At 44.7% G+C, this 19,231-nt stretch overlaps 1 non-coding gene across 1 annotated transcript; it reads right to left on the bottom strand.

Moving 5' to 3' along the window:
• Positions 1 to 7,299: 7,299 nt before the first annotated feature.
• LOC114817085 lies at positions 7,300 to 7,437 on the bottom strand. Its single transcript, XR_003764936.1, has one exon. It is a non-coding gene; the product is annotated as a small nucleolar RNA SNORA7 (small nucleolar RNA).
• Between the last annotated feature and the right edge of the window lie 11,794 nt (positions 7,438 to 19,231).

Here is a 19,231-nt window from a genome sequence, read left to right as displayed (position 1 = left end):
TGTCTGTTAGCTCATCTGTAAAATGGGGAGTAAGACTGTGAGCCCCATGTGGGACAGGGGCTGTGTCCAACCTGATTACCTTGTGTCTACCCCAGTGCTTAGAACAGTGCCTGGCATATAGTAAGTGCTTAACAAACAGCATGTTTTTTTTTTTATTATTAAGACACAATGTTCCTTGATACCTGGGCTAGTTCCTTATATCCCAGGGGTTTTGGGTTCAGTTCTGCCTTTTTTCAAAGCCTTGAGAGTGCTCTTAAATCTTCCAGGGGTACCACTTAAGGAGCTAAAGCTTTATGGCAAAACCCACTGTTATTCAAGTTGCTCGAATCCAAGTAACCCAGACCCAAGGGGTGGATGAAATCCAAGCGTTAATACCTTCAAGGGCACGGCCCACTAAAAAGGAAGTGTATCTCTTCCTTTTCCGGGCAAGAAAGATGCTGCTTAATCCTGAGAAGCTTTTGCAGTTTGCCCCAAGGAATGGTTTTGAATGGGGAAGACTGATTTAGCGTTTTCAATCGAGACATCTCTTTGGACTCTCTTAAGCACTCACTACAGATTTGTGTTAAGCCTGCCTGTCAAGACCTCAATGACTGTAGATTAGGTTTTCCCAGAGGGTAGGAAGAAAACAGACTTCCCCTCCTTAAATTGCTCCTGCTCTTCTGTGGGCAGGCAATGTGCCTACCAACTCTGTTAAAGCATACTCTCCGAAGTGCTTAGTATAGAATCCCAGCTCTGCCACTTGTCAGCTGTGTGACTGTGAGCAAGTCACTTAACTTCTCTGTGCCTCAGTTACCTCATCTGTAAAATGGGGATGAAGACTGTGAGCCCCACGTGGGACAACCTGATTCCCCTGTGTCTACCCCAGCGCTTAGAACAGTGCTCTGGACATAGTAAGCGCTTAGCAAATGCCAACATTTATTATTATAGAGAAGCAGCGTGGCTCAATGGAAAGAGCCCGGGTTTGGGAGTCAGAGATCATGGGTTCGAATCCCGGATCTGCCACTTGTCAGCTGGGTGACTGTGGGCAAGTCACTTAACTTCTCTGTGCCTCAGTTCCCTCATCTGTAAAATGGGGATCAACTGTGAGTCTCACATGGGACAACCTGATTACCCTGTATCTTCCCCAGTGCTTAGAACAGTGCCCTGCACATAGTAAGCGCTTAACAAATACCAACATTACACACAGTAAACTCTCAAATATTATGAATGGATAGTCTCTAAGCTGGCTGTGGGAAGGGAATGTCTTCTAACTCTGTATTGTACTCTTTCAAGTGTATTGTAATTAGTATTGTATTGTAATTAGTACGGTGCTTGGCACAGAGTAAGCGCTTGAATAGGATGGATAGATTGATTCCTTAATCCAACCGTTGATGCATTCTGAGGATTTCAGTGGATGGAGTGAGTGTAATTTTTATGACATCCGTTAAGCTCTTGACACTGAGTGTCGAGTACTGAGGTAAGCACTGAGATAGATACAAGTTCATCAGTTTGGACACAGTCCCCGTCCCAGATGGGACTCCTAGTAGGAGGGAGGAAATTACAATTGAAGAAACTGAGGCACAGAGGAGAGAAGTGAGTTGTCCAAGGCTTCCCAGCAGGCCCATGGCAGAACCGGGATTAGAACCTGAATACTCTGATTCCCAGGTTTGTACAGGAGAATGTCTGTTGCACATTTCAAAGATTTTATCTAGTGGAGGGTAACTGTAGTGTTGGGGTGGAAGACAAGCAGCCATTTTTTCCAGCTTGGAAAGATTATCTGTACATAATAGTGACTGTAATATTTAATTGCTTGCTATGTACTAAGCACCAGGGTAAAGATGAGTTAATAAGGTTGGACACAGCCCCTGAGAGCAGATATCGAATCTGCATTTTACAGATGAAAAAACGGACACAGAGAACTGAAGTGACATGCCTAAGGTCACAGAGCAGGCAAGTGATAGAGCAGGGTTTGGTACTCAGGTCCTCTGCCCCTCTCCCCTCCACCTATGCAGAGGGTTGTTTTTTTATGGTATTTGTCAAGTGCTTACTATGTTCTGGACACCGTACTAAGAGCTGGAGTAGATAGACAATGGGGTTGGACACGGTCCCTGTCCCATTTGTGACTCTCCATCTTAATCCCTATTTTACAGATGAGGTAACTGAGGCAGGGACAAGTGAAGTGACTTACTCACGGTCACCCAGCAGAAAAGTGGCATAGCTAGGATTAAAACCGAGGCCCTCTGACTGCATACTCTTTCCACTAGGCCATACGGCTTCTCTTGGCATTCTCAATAGAACTGACTAAACAAATGGTGGTGGGGAGGGTGGGGGGATGACCTAATGTCTTTGACATCTGATTGGCTGCCTTTTTCCACCATCTCTACCTCTCCTCCCCTTCCTACTAATGCTCCTCTCTCAGGACACTCTGTTGCCTGGACAACAATGAGTTTTCAAACTTGTTGTCCAAAGAAATAGCTGTTCTTTATCTTTCTGACAGGGGGAGAAGGGTGAGGGAGGTGTATTGGAATGGTGAATTGAGGGAATATTATGGACTAAGTAAAAAAAAAATGCAAGAAAAAAAATGGTAAAATGCCCTGAAATGCAAATGGAAGAGATCAAGACTGGCTGTCTTTATGGAATTTGAAACTGAAGGTAGATGGAAATTCATTTGAGTCCAGCATGGCTCTAAACTTTTCTACAATGTGAATCCAGGAGTCAGTTCCTGAGAGATGTGGATTGTGTACCCCAGCTAGGTATTGATTTGTCTTTTAATGATATTGGTTAATCACTATGTGTCAGGCACTGTATTAAATGCTGGTGTGGATACAAGCTAATCAGGCTGGACACAGTCCATGTTCCACATAGGGCTCAGTCTTAACCCCCATTTTATAGTCAGGATAATTGAGACTGAAGTGAATTGACTTGCCCAAGATCACACACAGCAGACAAATGTTGTAGCTGAGATTAGAACCCTGGTACTGTGACTAATTTTTGCTCTGGGATGAGGAAAGTGGCTTTTTGTCTAGATGCTTTTAGTCAAATCTGCTTAAAGTTCCTCCCCTTCTGAACCTTCCTGTAAGAAAACAGTCTCTTGGAGCATTGGGGCATACTGGAAAGAGCACAGACCTGGGGGTAAGAGGCACTAGGTTCTAATCCTAGCTCTGCAACTTTTCTGTTGTATGACCTTGGACAAGTCACTTAGCTTTTCTGGGGCTCTGGTTTCTCATCTGTAAAATGGGGATTAAACACACATTCTCCATCCCCCTTTAACTGAGCACCATGTAGGGCAGGGAACTGATGGTTTTGTCTCTATACCAGCACTTATTACAGTTCTTGGCACAGAGTAAGCACTTAAGTTGTTATTATTTTTACTCTGGTGCTAGTATCCCTGGCACTTCATCTGCTTCGTCTACACAGTAGCACAATGGGAAATAGGTGTAATTATCTGGAAAATTTCCACCTAAAAACTCCTATGTGAGAGAGAAGCTCTCTGATCCTGGTATTTGGAATAGGAGCTATGGCAATAGTAGCAAGGTATGCTAGAGAGCATTTTTGCATTCACTGCTTTTATCCAGTCACTTTTTAGACTACCTCCTCTTATATAATAATAGTAGCATTTAAGTGCTCAACTTTGTACTAAGCATTGAGGTGGACACAAGATCATCAGGCCTTAGCTGGGGTTTGAACTGAAGCACACAAGTGAAGTGATTTGCCCAAGCTCAAACAGCAGACAAGTGATGGAGCCATGATTAGAACCTAGGTTCTCTCACTCCCAGGCCGTTGCTCTTTCCAATAGGCCATGCTTCTTGGAAAATGATTTTTATATCAGCAACCCCTACTCGATTGTGAGCTCCAACTGGGCAGTTGTCATATTTTCTTCTTCAATTTTACTCCAAGTGCTTAGTGCAGTGCTCTGCACATTAAATGCTTAGTAAATGATTGAGTCCTCTGAACACTATAGGTATGTAATAATTATGATCTGGAGGATGGGGAGAATTTAGCCAGGTTGTCCTGTGATGAGACTGAGCCAATAGTCTAAGCCTTGGTAGGGAGAGGACAAATAGGGTGTGTTGGATGGGTCATCTATCTTGTAATTTGGGTTATTTATGTGGCTCCATTTCTGTTGGCTTGGGTCAGGGAGGTTGAAAGGTCTCCTGGGTCTTGGGAAGGGGATGATCTTAATGGGATTGTGACCACCAGAAATGGAAGGAGATGCCATAATAATAATAATAAAAATTATGGTATTTGTTAAACACTTACTATGCACCAGGTACTGTAGTAAGCACTGGGTGGATACAAGCAAATCAGGTTGGACACAGTCCCTGTCGCATATGGGCTTCACAGTCTCAATCCCCATTTTCCAGAAGAAGTAGCCGAGGCACAGAGAAGTCAAGTGATTTGCCCAAGGTCACCCAGCAGACAAGTGGTGGAACCGGAATTATGACCTTCAGACTCCCAGGCTCTTGTTCAATCCACTGTGGCATTTTTGCTTCTAGCTCCCAAAACTTTCGTGTCCAGAAATTAAAAAAAAAAAATGAAATGGTTGCAAACGAGAGGCTGTTTTGATGGGATTTTTCCACAGGCAAAAAGGAGGCTGTTTCCAGTTGTTTGGCATCTTTTGGATTAGGGGAATGACTGGGATAAAGTGTGTATGCACTGGTTGCTGAGGTAAATTAATCAGTGGTCCTGCCCCAGCTCCTGAAAGTATTAATAGAGAGACTCCAGGTGCAGTGCAATATGCTAAGCACTAGGGAAGTACAAAACAGACACGTGTTAGATTCCCTACCCCCAAGAGGTTTTCATGCTAAAGAGACACCTGGGAAAAGGTTACAGAGAAGCAGTATGGCCTAGCTGAAAGAACTCGGGCTTGGGGATCAGAGGACCTGCATTCTAATTGCGGCTCTGCTATTTGTCTGCTGTGTGACCTTGGTCAAGTTGCTTAACATCTCTTCCTGTTTCCTCATCTTTAAAATGCAAATTGACTGTGAGCCCCATGTGAGACATGGACTCTGACCGAGCTGATGGTGGTGTAGCAATCCCAGTGCTTAGTACAGTGCCTGGCACATAGGCAATTAAATACCTTTTAAAAAAAAGTCAAGTACTTAGGCAGTGCTCTGCAAGCAAAGTGTTCAATAAATGCTACTGATCGACAGCCTTTCGAAGCACCTAATACTCTGCTCTGTACCTAGAGAGTGCTCAAATGAATCCTGATAAGCCTTAGGTGAAACCGAGATGAGCAGTAGCAAAGAAAAACGGTCACCGAAGTTTCGAGCCGCCAGGACTCTTGAGGTCAGACCTGCAACTGAAACAGAACCCTAAATCTGGTGACTTCCTGGATTCAGGGGATTTCTCCTCATGCCCTCAGCCACAGTTCCCTAGAGTTGTAGGCTGACACTTTACCAGGCTCAACATTTTTCACCCGTGACATAACGAGCAAGCATGACTAAATGGCCATTAGGCAGAATGCTTGTGTGAACCTGGGTAGAAGAGTTCCTTCAAGCTTCCTGAAAAGGAAGATAATGTATCTAAATAACTTCCTGTCTTTGTGACTGCCAAGCCGCTGCAGAATGGGTTATTCAGCATGGAAATATTTAGCGCTTTGGCTTGGAGTGAGTGTGGTCGTGTAAGGGTGTTATCTGGAATGGCACAAAGAGTATTTTCCTTAGTGAGAACCTCAGTGTCTAATTTTTTTTTATTATTATTTTGACAGACCTGAGTTTCTACTTGGCTCTTAGAGACAAATTGGTGAGAGGCAGAGAATGATGTAGATTTTCTTTTTTTTTTTCCCCCAGACTTTTTACTCCTAGAAAGTTTTTTTTATTGAAGCAGCCGGGCCTAGAGAAAATATTACAGATCTGGATTCTAAACTTGGCTCTGCCACTTGGCTACTGTGCAACCTTGAGCAAGTCACTACTTATTTATTGTGCTTCTCTTAGAGAAGCAGTAGAGCCAGGGCACGGAAATCAGAAGGATGTGGGTTCTAATCACTGCTCTGGTACTTGTTGGCTATGTGACCCTGGATAAGTTGCTTCATGTCTCTGGGCCTGTTCTCATGGGTAAAATGGGGATTGATTAGGAGCCCTCTGTGGGACACAGTCCCTGTCCCACCTTATTAGGTTTTATCTACCTCAGTGCTTAGTACAGTGTCTGGCACAAAGTGAGCACTAAACAAATGCCCAAAAACCTCCAAACCCCAAATTTGTGCGTGTTTCCCCATCCCCTTAGTCCCTGTCGCACACAGACCTCTCAATCTGACTGCAGAACATATACTGTATATACCCCAGCATTCAGTACAGCGCTTGGCACATAGTAAGCATGTAGCAAATACTATGGTTATCATCATCCTGTTGGGTCAGGCTGGGTGGTGAGAATGTTGAGCAGACTGATAGGTGAGACCCTTCAAAAATAATGCCCCACTCTACAGAGAACATAAGTGTCAGTTCAGGGGGTCTCTGTGTCAGCTGCTTACCTCATCTGCTTATAATTTCATCTGATCTCTGACCCCCCAGGACCAAGCTTCGGAGGAGGAGGCAAGGCTATTTTGAAAGGTCGTATTAATCTATTGACCAAATGTGCTCACTGAACGCTTACCGTGTGCAGAACACTGTACTAAGGGCTCGAGAGACAACTCTGTAATAGAGTTAGTAGGTGTGATCCCTGCTCACAGTGAGGTTACAGTCTAATCGTACTGGGAGGGACAAGATTGAATTTGTTAAAACCCAAGGGCCGAGAAGGGTAGGGTAAACAACCTTGAAACTGGCTTAGGGTGAGATTATGGTAATAATGATCATGTTATTAGTAAAAATTGTTTAAAGTTCTTATTGAAATAATGATGCTATTTGCTAAGCATTTACTGTGTGCCAAGCACTGGCATCAATACAAGATCATCAGGTTGGACACAATTCCACATGGGGTTCACAGGTGAAATGGAAGGGAGAAAGGTATTGAACCCCATTTTCTAGATGAGAAAATGGAGGCACTATGAAGTGACTTAGCCAAGGTCTCACAAGCAGGCAAATGGAGCATGCAAGATTAGAACTAAGGTCTTCTGACTCTCAGGCCCATGCTCTTAGCACCAGATGACCCTGCAATTCTCTGTCTTATGCTACTGAGATGTTTCTGACCCATAGCAACTCCGTGGATGCATCTCTCTCTCTGAGCACCCCACCTCCAACTGCAATCGTTCCCATAGTGTATCTGTACAGATTTCTCAGTAAAAATAGGAAAGCGGTTTTCTATTGCCACCTTCTACGCAGTAAACTTGAGATTCCACGCTTGACTCTCTCCCACGCCGCTGCTGACCAGCATGGGTGAGTTTTGACTTGGAGCAGATTGCCTTCCACTCACTAGCCACTGCCCAAGCTAGGAATGGAATGGGTAGGCCTCTGCTTGAGTCTCCCTCCCATAGCCAAGACTTGTAGAATACTGGAAACCCTCCAGGTGTGATCCTGAGAGGACCCCAGCTATTCTACTAAGATAATATCTTCTCCACTTAGCCTGTGTGAGAGCTGTACTAAAACCCTCCAGTAGAGTAAATGCAGATTGGACAAGTTTCTTGTCCCACATGGGGCTCACTGTTTAGCCGGGAGAAGGTGTTTTATGACCATTTTACAGATGAGGAAATGAAGCACAGAGAAGTTGTGATTTCCCCAAAGTGACACAACAGGTGAGTGACAGAGCCGGGTTTAGAACCAGTGTCATTTGACTCCCAGTTCTGTGCTCCTTCCCCTAAACCACACTGCTTTTCTACTAAGATCATATCTCCTCCAGGAAGCCTTCCCTGACTAACCTCTCATTTCCCCACCCTATCTGCTCACCCCTATGCAGTTGTGTGTACCCCTAAAGCACTTTGATAATCTCCCCACAACAGTTATGAACATCTCCTCAGACTCTAACATTTCCCCTATGTGTAATTCACAGTCCTCTCTCTCTCTCTAAGCTCCCTGTGGAGGGGGATCATGTCTACCAAATCTCTGTTGTACTCTCCCAAGCGCTTAGTACAGTGCTCTCTCTAGACTGTAAAAGCGTTGTGGGCAGAGAAATATGTCTACCGACTTGTACTCTCGCAATCACACAATAAGCACTCAGTAAATGCGATGAAAGGAATGAAAGATGGCAGGGGTCACTTAATCGGGGGACATGTCTGCCAACTCTGTATTGGACTCTCCCAGGCTCTTACTACAGGGGTTGGCACCCTGTAATGCTCAAAAAAAAATCCACTGATTAAATGCAGATGGGAAAGTAAGTCTTATTTCCAGTCCTGGCTTTTAAGAAATTCAGGAGCCTCACAAGTAATAAGTCTAGTGCGGTAACCTTGCTAAGAGCAGGGAAATGTCCATTAATGGGTGTTCTTTCCCAAAGCCATGAACACAGTGCTCTGCACAGAGTAAGCACTGAATGAAAACCACAGATTGATGGGGTGGGAAAGGTTGAAGACACAGTCATTTTGGCCAGAGGGAGTAAGTTGTTAGTAGTGGGAGTAAGTCCTTTTGGGAACTGGACCTTTCATCTGAACTCTGCCACTTTAAAAATGAATAATTATGCTATTTGTTAAGCACGTAATGTGTCAACTGCTATACTAAGCACTAGGGTAGATAGGTTATCAAGTTGGACCCAATCCCTGTCTCACTTGTGATTCATAATCTAAGTAAAACTCACTTGCCTACTTTGTGACCTTGGGCAATTGATTTTGCATCTCTGTGCCACGGTTTGCTCATCTGTGAAATGGGGATTCAATTCCCAAACTCCTTCTACTTAGAGTAACCACTGTGCATGACCTGCTTACCCTATATCTAGACTATAAGCTCCTTGTGGACAGGGAATGTCATTATTGTTGTATTGTGCTTAGTACACATTAAGCTCTCAGTAAATTCAATGGAATGAATGAATCTACCCCAGCACTTTGTAAATGCTTTACAAATTCCAATATTATTGTTAATAACAATTTGATCAGAGTTCAGAGCCATGTGACTTGTCAGTCATAACTTTGGAGCTTGTTTCCCCATCTGTTTAATGGGGATTACAGTGAATCAATTGTGTTTATCGAGCGCTTGCTGTGAGCAAAGCACTGTAGTAAGCACTTGGAAAAGGACAATGTATCAGAGCTGGTAGACACATTCCCTGCCCACGATCTCACAGACTAGACTTGATATTTCACAGTCGACATCCCTATTGTCCCCTTCATTCAGTCCTGTCCTACATGAATGTCCTAATCTGTCTCATCTGCATATTCTGTTTATACCCCAATTTTTAGTAGCGTGCATAGCAAGAAGTAATCACTTAGCAAATTGCGGCGTTTTCTTGGTTTGAATACTGGGAATCTCCCGCAAACTCTTCTTGTGGGCCCCATGTCCTCTTACTACAAGGGTCTGAGCTGGTGGCTAAACGAGCAGAGCATTCATTTGTATGCTGTTTGCATATAATCTGCATCATTTGCATCCATTTTGCATACTGTTTATTGAATGTCAAGACCCTCTGACATCCAGCCAGGTCCTCTCTGCTCAATGGCTCCCACTCTTTGAGACCCAGCTTTGGGGGGGAAATATCTTTTTGGATTTTACCTCGGATTTACCCATCCTACCCTAGACTCGCCTGGCACCTAGCAGGGCAAAGGAAAGGTAGACAGAGGGCAGTGAGAGCCCAGCTTGTCTGGATGGGCAAAAAGTGAAGAGGGGAAAAAGGTCCTGGAATGAAAATCTCGTGTTTTTCCTCACGATCACCAAGCAACCGAGGTTTGAAATCCTCAGACCCAAAGCGACGGAACATTGTTTACCAGGAAGCAAACGCTTGAAAAGGAGAATATTTGGCGGAAACGGTCTTTGGATTAGCTTGCTTTTTTTTTTTTTTCCTTTTTCGATTGTTTTGTTTTTCTTCTGGGTTCCTCAAGGTACTGACCTAGCTCTCCATCCCCTTTGCCAAGAAACTCTCTGCTTGTCTAATTAGGCTGCCGTATTATGTGGTGCATTGAGTGAGGGGCTGGGGGAGGGAGCTGGACTGAAAAATAAGAGACCGAAAAGAGGTGGTAGAAGGTGGCGGGAGCTAGCCATTAGGCCCTGAGGTCTCTCAAATCCCCCCGTAATTAATTTTCTCCTGAATTAATTAGAGGAATCTTGGAGAGGGGGCAGGGAAGGCAGGGAGAAAAGGATTTGTTGTTCCTGGGATACTTTTCAAAGTGGCTTATGCAATGATGGTAACCTGACAGAGGGGTTGCAATTAAAACTCAGCTCAGGTTCTCTGAGATACTTTGCTGCTTATCAGCTGAGGCTCAATGTTTGGAGTGGGCGTTAGGGGTTCATTTTTTTTCTTCCTCCTTAGTCTGGGTTATAAAGCAAACTCCTCCAGAAGCCTGTGTCGGTGGGGGAGGCTGTGTTTGTGCAGAACCGTGTGTGCCAATGCATCAATGTGTCTCAAACGCATTTTCCTAGGACTCAGAAAACTAAAGAATTGGTGGGAAGGCTACTCCAGAGATGAAACTTTTATATTAGCTTATTCTTTTGAATAAATCCAAAACAATGCCCTCACTTCCTCTTCTCCCACTCCCATCTGCATCACCCTTGCACTTAGATTTGCACATTTCATTCACCCCTCCCTCAGCCCCAAAGCAGTTATGAACATATCTGTCACTTATTCGTACTAACGTCTGTCTCCCCATCTAGGCTGTAAACTCCTTGTGGTCAGAAAACGAGTCTGTCAACTCTGTTATATTGTACTCTCCCAAGTGCTTAGTATGGCACTCGGCACACTGTGAGTGCTCAAATATGATGGATTGAAGAGTGACAGTCTCTTTCCTTTCCACGACAGAGTCCTTTCTGTCTGGTAGAAAATGATCCCTAGGAAATGTTCTCCCCAATATCATGACCCTGAAGTCCTCGTAAGACATTTGGGCAAATTCCCTGACTGTGCTTCACCACTTGAAGGGACATGCTCAGCTCTGTGAGGAAAGTCACCTTGACCTACCCAAGCCTACACCACCTTCATAGCACCAATAATAATGGCAATATTTATGAAGGGACTTAAATGAGAAGCAGCATGAACATAGTGGTTAGAGCTCAGCCCTAGGAGTGAGAAGGACCTGAGTTCTAATCCCGCCTTGCCATTTGTCTGCCGAGGGACCTTTGGCAAGTCACTTAACTTCCCTGTGCCTCAATTACCTCACCTGTAAAATGGGAGTTAAGCCTGGGCAGCCCATGTGCGACAGGGACGGTGTCCAACCTGATTAGCTTATATCTACCCCAGCGTTTAGAACAGTGACTGACACATAGTAAGAGCTTAATAAATTATTACTACTATTATTACTATTATTGTTTTCATCTACCCCAGTGCTCAGTTCAGTGCCTGGAACATAGAAAATGCTCAACAAATACCACTATTATCTATCCCAGCATTTAGTACAGTACCTGGCAGGTAGTAAGAACTTTAATAAATACAATTTAAACAAATGCTAGAGAAGGTGCTCAGTGTGGAGGTAGACCATCCTAAATGGTACTTATTGAGTGCTTACTGTGTGCAGAGCACTATTCTAGGTACTTGGTACAAGATGGTCTCTGACCTACCTGGGCGCTCAGGCCCAGGGAGGCGAACAGGTTACCGGGATGCCCATTTTAAGGAAAGTCAGGTATAGAGAGGTAAAGATGACCTTGTCTCGCAGGAAAGCTAGTGGCAGAGCCTAAGGAAAAGGGAGAACAGGTATTATTCATATGGTCTAGAGGAAAGAATTTGGGCCTAGAAATCAGGGCAACCAGAGTTCTCAGCTCCTCTACTTGTCTGCCATGTGACCTTGGGCAAGTAACTTCATGTCTCTGTACCTGCTATTTCCCCTGTAAAATGAGAATTAAGACTGAGACTTTTGTATGCAGCCTAATTACCTCAATGCCGGGCTCAAAGAAGTGTTTAACACGTTATATTAAAAAAACACTTAATACAGTGTTCTGCACAACTTTGGCACTCAAATACTATTGATTTGATTGTGAGACAAGAGCGCAAGAAGCCCTGACAGTGAGGATTGAGAAACTACAACCTGTTACTAAGGCTATGACATCTGGAAGGGCTTTTAAAACTTCCAATCTACCCCCTTTTAATTTTTTTCCTTAAGGGGGTGAAGGTCAGGGAATTAGACTGTGAGCCTTATGTGGAACAAGGCCAGAGTCAAACCTAATTCTCTTACATCTTCCCCATCGTGTAGACCAGGGTTTGACATATATGTGCTTAACAAATGCCGTTAAAAAAAATGGAAAAGCCATATCTACGCCTTTGGAAATTTTATAGGCTTTGAGAGCAATCAGTGATAAATCACTTGTATTATTGAGCACTTAGTGTGTATAGAGCACTGTGCTAAAGTGCTTGGGAGAGTACAATCCAACAGAGTAGGTAGATTGCTTTTCTGCCCACCAGGAGCTTACAGTCTGGGAGAGGGTGGATATTATACTGTGCAATACTATTTCTTCTGGGTTCCTCAAGGTAATGACCTAGCTCTCCGTCCCCTCTGCCAAGAAACTCGCTGCCTGTCTAATTAGACTGCCGTAATTTGTGGTACATTGAGTGGGGGGCTGGAGGAGGGAGCTGGACTGAAAAATGAGACCGAAAAGAGGTGGTAGAAGGTGGTGGGAGCTAGCCATTAGGCCCTGAGGTCTCGAAAATTAATGGTACTTATTGAGTCCTTACTGTGCACGCAGAGCACTGTACTGAACCCTTGGGAGAGTCCAATAGAATTAGTAGACCTAATCCCCATCCTCAAGGAACTTCCAATAGAGTGGACAAAAAGATCAACTTTCGAGGAGAAGTCACCTTCAGTGGGACTTGGGAAAGGAAGAGTTTGTTTCATTTATGGCCTGCTCCCTGAATTCCAGACCTCTTCACACCGGAGATACCAAAGCATATTAATCTTTTTTTTAAAACATGGTATTTAAGCACTTACTACATGCCAGGCCCTATACTAAGCACTAGGGTAGATGTAAGTTACTGGGATCGGACACATTCCCTGTCCTCCCTGGGGCTCACATTTTTAATCCCCATTTTACAGAATGAAGTAACTGGCACAGAGAAGTGCAGTGACTTGTCCAAAGTCACCCAGCAGATAAGTGGCACAGGTGGGAGTAGAACCCAGGTGCTCTGACTCTGAGCCAGGTCCTCTGACTCTGAGGCCCTGGCTCTACCTACTAGGCCATGATGCTTCTTTACCTGACATTTTACCTGGGCGGGAGGGACCAGTGGAAAGATAGGCCGAACACTGATCCTCTTAGCTCCTACTGGTGATGGGAGAATGGTTAGCAGGTGGAGCTTATGTCTGTGTGCCTGAGTACCTGTATGCGTTCCCTTTCTTGGGGAAACAGCCTGGCATATCAGAACTTGGGGATCTCTCAAGTGAGCAGTTTATACAGCATGTAATTAATGTGAAGCAGAACAGTCCTGGATCTGAGGAAGGGAGCTTTGTGTCTTTCGGCTAGGAAGGTGGTGGGGGGGAAAGGGCGGGGGAGATAGGACCTTAGAAGGTGGGATGGGGAGGGAAGGAAAGGGTGTTTGAAACCAGGTTCCCTGAGGTGCTTTTTTTCCTTTTTTTTTTCTTTTATTATGGTGTTTGGTAAGCGCTTACTATGGGCCAAGCACTGTCCTAAGCCTGGGGTAGATACAAGATAATCAGGTTGGACACATTCCCTGTCCCATATAGGGATCACAGTCTTAATCCCCATTTGACAGAGGAGGGAATTGAGGAAGGACTTCATGAAGTGACTTGCTCAAGGTCACAGCAAAATAATAATTATGGTATTTAAGTGTTTACTATGTGCCAAGCAGTGTACTAAGTGCTGGGGTAATACAATCTACCTTGGTAGGACATAGTTCGGGACCCCTTGGGGCTCTCAATCTTAATCCCCATTATATAGTTGAGGTAATTGAGGCCCAGAAAAGTGAAGTGACTTGCTCAAGATCACAAAGAAAACATAATAATTGTGGTATTTAAGCATTTTGGGCCAGGCAGTGTACTAAAGCCTGGGATAGATATAAGCTAACTGTGTTGGACATGGTCCTGGTCCCACATGGGGCTCACAATCTTAATGCCAATTTTACAGATGAGGCAACTGAGGGCCAGAGAAGTGAAGTGACTTACCCAAGGTCTCCCAGCAACAAAATAATAATAATAATTGTGGTATTTAAAAGCTTACTCTGTGCCAAGCAGTGTACTAAGCACTGCGGTAGATCCAACCCGACTCCGTCACAGTCCCGATCTTCCATGGTGCTTACAGTCTTAATTTCCATTTTGTCGATGAGGGAACTGAGGCCCAGAGAAGTGTAGTGACTTGCCCACTGTCACACAACACCCAAGTGGCCAGCCATGGAAGAAGGCAGGGGCTGCCTTTCCCCTGGTTCTCTGAGGGGTCTGTGTGAACGTCAACCTACTCAGCGCGAGGAAATGGGCAGGTACCCTGAGTTGGCACTCCGAAAGAGGCTTTCTCGTGTTGCTTGAATAGACATTCCTTATCCTCCCCCTCTCCACACTCACCTATATTTCCACTTTATCTCCTTAGCTGGAGTTTCTCTCCCAGGCTTTCGACTTGAACTCTGGCAATTAGAGGAAATCCCTGCTTCTTATATTCCCACACCTTAGCGATATCCAGAGGACTTTCCTGCTTATCCTTAAATAATCCACATCTGAGTTTCAACTCTCCTTAGAGTTTGGACTCTATTTCCCAGAGTCTGACCTACATCCTGCCTATTGCAGGGTGAACTAGTATCCAGTTGGCCTGTGCTCTTTGGCAATGTTCCAAGAGCGACACCCCCTGAACTACAATACAGAGAGAGGCTTCAGGCTTCCCCCTCCTGCCCCCCCACCAACCCCTGCCCCTGGACCAGCAGATTGCCCTTCCCTCCCTTCTGTACCCAAATAAAGGTTAGGATTCTGTTGGGGAAGAGCTAAAGTTTCTTACTGAATAAACTCCCCTTGGCTGATGAGAAATCAAATTTAATGCTTTCGAGGAGGATCAGGAACAGCAGAGAAAATTCTTAGATGACTTTTTTGGACTTAGACCACCTACCACGAACCCATCCCCTTTCCTGCATCTTCCTTCCACCCCCTCCCTCTCTCTCTCTCTCTGTCTCTCTGTACTAACTTGTTCAGCTATGGCCTTAGGGTTTGCCTTCATGTCTCTCTGCCTCTCATTCTCTCTGCGCCTCTGCCCCTCCACCCTCCTCTGTCACCCGCCACCTCTGCCCCCCCACCTTCCCCCTTTTCTCCCCCCTCTCCCTTTCTCTCTCTAGTGCTCTCTCTCTTTCTCTCTCTGTGTCCCTTCACATACCCCTGCCTCCTCCTCCTGCAGAGATATAAACACCAAGAGCATGGCTTGTTCAAAGCTGTCATCTTCAGAATCGGCCAGGTCCAATTTTTCCTATTCCGGTGGGGGGGATGATTAGGGTAATGAAAACTCTGCGATCTCTCCCTGCTCTAACCAGCTCTCCTCTTCAGCCCCATACTACCCCCCCACCCCCTCCACCGGGTCTTCAATAGAAGCTTTGTCCTTGCAAAGAACAACTTGAAACCTATCCGGAATTGGCCATTGTAGTCTGCCGACTCCTGCCCTGTTTTGATTCTACTATGTTAGGGATCTTGTAATTTTAAACCCCAACCTGCTTATTAGAAATTGGAGATAATAGTTTAATAATATTCAAGAGAGAAAGAAAGAGGCATAAGGCTAGCTTTTTGTTCCCGAGTCCTTTCCTCTTCCCTTCAGGTGTTCAGGCCCCATCCCGGATTCTGAAACTGAAATTGGGATTGATTTTTAATTTTTTTAAATGGCTAGTTGAAATAGATCTGTTCGCTCTTGAGGCTTGTCGTTAGTTGACATATTGAATTAAAATGGGTGGGTTGGGGGAAATGGGAGAGAATGTGCTCAAACTGGGGCAGAAACCCTCCTAAACTGAGAGTTACTAGATCAGGAAAACCTGTTGGCTGGACTCGAATTGTAACTGGGATGATACTTTCATTAGTAATAAAAATAATAGTAATAATCATTGTTGCATTTAAGTGCTTATTATGTGCTAAGCACTAGTCTAAGTGCTAAGGTAGATGCAAGGTAATCAGGTTGGGCACAGTCCCTGTCCCTCATGGGGTTCACAACCTTGAGTCCCATTTTACAGATGAGGGAACTGAGGCACAGAGAAGTTAGTGATTTGCCAAGGTCACACAGCAGATAGGTGGCAGAGCCAGGATTATAACCCATGACCTCCGACTCCCAGGCCCGTGCTCTTTCCATTACACCATGATGATGATAAATAATGGTATTCATCAGTTACTCTGTGCCAAGCACTGTACTTAGCACTGGGGTAGATAAGAGATGATCAGGTCCTATGTGTAAGTAAGAAGGAGAACAGGTATTGGATCCCCAGCTGTGCTGAGGTAACTGAGGCACAGAAAAATTAAGTGACTTGCCAGTAGGTGAGTGATATAGCCGGAATTAGAATCCAGGTCTGCTGAGTCCCAAGCCTGCGCTCTTTCCACTAGGCCACACTGCTTCTCTGTTCAAGAATCAGTTCCAGAGGGAAGGGTGAGAAGATGGGGGAACAGTTGATATCACTAAACTCCCCTTCCTCCCATTTCCTTCCATTAAGCCATCTAACTACATAAAATTAAGAAACAAACACATGCTCAGGAGTTCTAAGGATGACTAATGGGATGACAAGATCAGGTGAGGTGGGATTATTCAAGGAATAAGGCCTAGAGGAGGGGACTTTTCAGGATAATGCCTAAAAGATTTGAGCAGGGAGGGAATTCCCTGCAGGAGGAAAGGCATGAGACAGAAAGGGTAAATGGAGAGGAATGGCTATTTCAAAGGTTAGTTTTGAGGAATGAAAAGTAGGGGGTGGGGTAGGAGAAGAGAGGGGGATAAAACCAGGCAGAAGATGGAGGAGATTCTCGAAACAAAGGAGGGGTTTTTTTTAATGGTATTAAATACTTACTATGTGGCAGGCACTGTACTAAATGTCGGGTTAGAGGATAATTAGGTTGGACACAGTCCATGTCCCCTATGGAGTTTGCAGTCTGATTTCCTATTTTACAGATGAGGAAACAGAGACACAGAGAAGTGAAGTGACTTGCCCGAGGCCACGCAGCAGACAAGTGATGGATCTGGGATTAGAACCCAGCCCCTCTGAATCCTGAACCCATGCTATGTCTACTAGGTCACGCTATTTCTCATGCCCTATTCCTGGACGCTCTGACTAGACTTCTTGTCCTATAAACTGTAAGCTTATTGTGGATGGAATAATAATGTTACTCCCAAGCACTCCAAGAGTACAATGCTCTGCACACAGTAAGCACTCAGTAAATACAACTGAATGACTGAAGCCAGAGGAGCCTATAGGGAGCACACAATAAGCTTTCCAAACTGCTCAGGAGTCAGTCAGTACCTAGCTTTCAAGAGGGCCAAGCTGAGACAGACTCTCATGTTTCCTGCCATAATAAACCAAACAGTCTTTTGGGAAGGATTAAACTGGCAGTGATAGGTCCTTTGCTCTTTATTGGGTTTCGCACACACCTCAGAAGAGGGACATCAGCAAGGTGTATCCTAGGGAACTGTTGAATGTCTTTCTCGGCCCAATCTCAGAAAGTCATTTCAGCTTTCATTATTAAGATGGAAAATATTTTGAACATACCATTCCCTTGGAACCCAGAGCACTCCCTTGGGGTGTGAGGGAGGGATTGAAGGAAACTTTTAATATCCCACTAAATGCCTGCATAGAAGGCTAAGGTGTTATTGGTGAGAAAACTGTAAAACAAGGCTGAATCATTTCTCATTTGTGTCAGAGAGAGCTCCCACCCACTATGATTGCTATCTATTCTTCACGGCCTACTTTTTTTCTTTCTTCCTTTCTCTTTTTTTTTGTTGGTTTTTAAATTCAGGGTTGGTAACGTTCCCTTTTAATTTCAGGCTGCTTGAAAGCCCTGTTAGGTCTGACTCGTCTGGGTGAGGAAAACGGAGGTGGATTTTACCCTGGGCAAAACTCGGCTCTTCATTAACTAAACAGAACTCGCTTCTCACAACATTCCTTGGGTCTGGAAAACTGCCACGCGTAGGTACATTTGCTTGGAGTAAAACATTCTGGAGTGGCCAGCTAGCTGAATGGACTTTTTACAACATTAGTAGTGGTACAGTAGTAATACTGTTTATTGACTCTCTACTGGGGTTCAGTGCAGTGGTGGTGATGGTGGAAGTAGTAATAATTGTGAGATTTAAGTCCTTAGGGGGTCAGGCACTGTGCTGGCACTGGGTGGATACAAGCAAATCACGTTGGACACTGTCCCACATGGGACTCACAGTCTCAATCCCCATTTAAAGCTGAGGGAACTGAGGCATGGGCAAGTGAAGTGACTTGCCCAAGGTCACACAGACAAGTGGCAGAGCAGGGATTAGAACCAATGACCTTCTGACACCCTGGCCCCGGTTCTGTCCATTACACCATGCTGCTTCTCAAAGTAATAGTGTAAGTGATGGTAGTTGTGGTAATAGAAGTAATAATGATGATAATGAAAATTGGGGTACTTGTTAAACACCCCGCGCCAAGCACTGTTGTAAGCGCTGGGTTACATACAAGTTAAGTAGGTTGGACACAGCCCCTCTCCCACATAGGGCTCACATTCTTTATCATCATTTTACAGATGAAGTACTGAGGCCCAGAGAAGTTAAGTGACCTGCCCCAGCTCACGCAGCAGTCATGAGGCGGAGCTGTGATTAGAGCCCAGTTGGTGATGGAAGTACTAGAAGTAGTGGTTTTTATTGAACACCCATTGGGGGCAATACACTGTACTGAACACTTTAATGGTGGTAGTAGTAGTAGCAGGTTTTTACTGAACACGCCTCCAAAGCCTAATTGAAAGCACATCTCCAAGAAGCCTTTCTCGTCTATGTCTTCATGTTCTCTTTCTTTCATTCAATAGTATTTATTGAGCGCTTACTATGTGCAGAGCACTGAACTAAATGCTTGGAATGTACAATTTGTCAACAGATAGAGACGATCCCTGCCCAGTGACGGGCTCCATTCTCTTCTCACGCTCCCTTTTGTGTTGTCCTTGCACTAGGGTTTGTACCCTTTATTCACTCCTCCCTCAGCCTCAGGCACTTAGACATTAACACAAATCAAAAAATTAGAGTTACGTACCTGTCTTCCCCTCAAAACTTTAAGCTCGTGGTCGGCAGAGAAAGTGTCTACTGACTCTCTTACATTGGAAGAAGCAACATGGCTTAGTGGAAAGAGCCCTGACTTGGGA

The sequence above is a fragment of the Ornithorhynchus anatinus genome, chromosome 15, assembly GCF_004115215.2.
Source record: "Ornithorhynchus anatinus isolate Pmale09 chromosome 15, mOrnAna1.pri.v4, whole genome shotgun sequence".
NCBI classification, from domain to species: Eukaryota; Metazoa; Chordata; class Mammalia; order Monotremata; family Ornithorhynchidae; genus Ornithorhynchus; species Ornithorhynchus anatinus.
Note: the sequence above shows the minus strand (reverse complement) of the source record. Positions and strands in the feature narration are given on the sequence as shown.